The following is a 2,859-nucleotide window of genomic DNA, read 5'->3' on the forward strand; positions in this document are numbered from 1 at the left end:
GCCCAAGGATCTGTGTAGCCGCGCTGGAGCTAAGGAAGGGTAAAAAATTAAGAAATCTGTTTTCTCCTCGAGGTGCAATAGAGTTAGAGAACTCCACTAACACAATTATAGTCTCAAACTCCAAAGAAAGACTACAAGGTCAGCTCCAACATATACAATATTCCGGTCCCTTTGCCGCAGTGGAGGGGCCTTTGGGCATGAACTGGGCGGTAGAAGTCTCACAGACCTCTCATTTGTAGAAATATTTCTACTCCACGTGATTGTGCTATTGATGTTGAGGTTGGTGAGGACAATTTACAGGCTTCTTCAAGTAAAAAAACTCCCAATATCCCTGACACATTAAATACTACTGGCAGCTCTCTTAGTACTTCCAAAGGCAAGCTCAAACGAGGTCGAGGTCGTGGACGTAAAAAGAAACCTGGGCTAAACAAAGTCGGTGTCCCAGAAGGGGGAATAGAGGTTGGGAAAGGAGTCAATACATTATCTAAGAAGAAATCGTCTACCTTTTTGAACACTGAATTTAAGTCTAAAAACACAATTGTGAAGAGTAAAACCAAGGTGAAGACTAAGGATTCTAAATCACTACATCCAACAGGCTCAAAAATTACTCCTTCACTTCGTTCCTACTTTAAAGTCGTTCCTCAGATTTTACATCTTCCTGAAGTCATGGATGATCCAGTTATGGCATCAACCTTAGAGGCCAATTCCTTATTTTATTGCCAACCCGCTGTGCCAGCAGATACATCATTATCTGGGGTGAAATACCAAGCTGAGAAGTATCCTAGTCAAGCAATAGAAACAGTTGTAACTACTGACTTAGCAGCAAGCCCACAAGGCACGCTTGATCCAGAAATAGAGCAACAGCCTGCACTGCCTACGCAGTCTCTCCTGTTAGAACAATCTCTGCCCCAGTCTTCATCCATGCAAGGGCTGAGCTTACCTCAAGCTCTTACTACAGTATACTCTGAAGAGGCTGAAGAATTAGATTCTACTGAGTTGGGAGGCGCATCTGGGGGTGTAGATGTAGATGATTCTGCTATCCCTGTCTCACTTGACCCTAACTCATTATTGGCCCCTTCCTCTTCCTCTCCCCCTCCGATGACGGCAGCCTCTGTTCTGGAGATGTTTTCAGCTCTTACTCTGGAGATAAGAAAAGGATTTGTGGAATCATCTGCTAATCAACTAGAGTTCAAAAACTATTGTGAGACACTCGACAATAAAATTGAAGGTCTCACTATAAGAACTAGAGTGTTAGACGAGACGGTTGGCATTCATTCAATCTACTTGGATCAAGTGAAAGAAGACATTAAGAAACTCACAAGGGAAGATCTGGCTCTCAGCGAGAGGATGGAGTCTCTTAAAAACAATGCGAGAAGGGGGAACATCCGTATTTTGAATGTTCAGGAAGAATCTGAAGGGTCAGATATCAAACAATACATTGTTTCATTACTGAAGGATGCACTGTCGCTAGAACACACTCCCGCAGAACTGTCGGACGATATTCAGAGGGTACACAGAGATCCCTTCAAACTGAATACACAGAGGTCTAAACCTTGCAAAATCTTATCAATTTTCACACTTATGTCTTAAAGGAACGCATCTTAAAAATGGCCTTGAAACAAAAGTCTTTGTCAGGCAAAGGTTTTACTTTTTTGATAAGATCGGACCTTTCCAGAATAACACTTGAAAAGCAATGGGAATTTGGGAGGCGCCTGGATGCTTTCAGAAAATTGGGCGCAACAGCTCAGCTCATGTTTCCGGCAGCCCTTAAAGTAATGTACAACAACAAGATGTATAACATCAGGTCCGTGCAAGCAGCTGATGAGTTACTAATGGATCTGGGCAAAGGGGCCCGCAAGGTTTAACATTAGGCACCCATTTTTAAAACCTCAACTGCTTAAACAGGTCCTTCCAGTAAATCCTCCATTTTTTCAATATGGAATTCAAGAGGTAGATGCACCTATATATGTATGCACTACATATGCACTAGTCAAAAGGCTCATAGTTTCAATTAATTTTTTTCTTTATTTCAAAAACTTTTTATTCACTCTTTATTAGTCACTTGGATAGTAAGTGGTTGAACTTTCTTGCAGGGGCTCAACCGGTGGGGCACTATCTACTGGACATTGTTCCGGTTAGATAATGCAAGGGTTCTTCACGGGGGGAGGGGCTCTCACCCTGAGGGGGTGAGTGTGAAGGGGTGGCAAAAATATAAAAAAGTCCTCAATAACCTAAATAGTAGTTTTCGGAATGGTAATTCACATATCATACACATTTATTGTAAGCAAGTAATCAACGTGACTATAAATATCTTCTTTGGTATAGTATTTTTTCATCGTGCTTTACTGATTAAGAGATGAGTAGTGTAGGTTTTCTTTCCTGGAACGTCAATGGCCTCCGCACCAAGCCCTGAGCCAATAGAATTCTACAATATCTGAAGGACTTGGATGTGCAGGTCATGGTGTTGCAGGAAACCCACTTAATCCATTCTGAACTGCCTGTACTTATTAAGAAGAATAGATGGATTGATTTTACAGTCTCTACCACTCAAACTTCTCATACAAGAGGTGTTGCAATTATTTTTAAAAAAGAAGTTAAAGCTAAGTTAATCTCACAGGCGGTTGATTCTTCTGGCAGATGGGCCATAGCCTCAGTTCTAATCGCGGGGTTTTCCGTTACAATAGTTGGCTATTATGGTCCAAATCAGGATGACCCCTTTTCATTGGAAACAATTTTCTTGCAGCTACTTTCCATTTCAGGACCTATAATTTTAGCCGGCGATTTCAATATCGTGTTAGACCCTGTCTTGGACAAGTCCCCCATTAACCGATCTTTGGTTCTGTCTAAGACTAGATCCTT

At 41.7% G+C, this 2,859-nt stretch overlaps 1 pseudogene; it reads left to right on the plus strand.

Moving 5' to 3' along the window:
• The first annotated feature begins 681 nt into the window (after positions 1–681).
• On the plus strand, positions 682–1,865 carry LOC147750723 (uncharacterized; annotated as a pseudogene).
• Positions 1,866–2,859: the final 994 nt, after the last annotated feature.

The sequence above is a fragment of the Lissotriton vulgaris genome, chromosome 1_1 (genome assembly GCF_964263255.1).
Source record: "Lissotriton vulgaris chromosome 1_1, aLisVul1.2, whole genome shotgun sequence".
In the NCBI taxonomy this organism is placed as follows: domain Eukaryota; kingdom Metazoa; phylum Chordata; class Amphibia; order Caudata; family Salamandridae; genus Lissotriton; species Lissotriton vulgaris.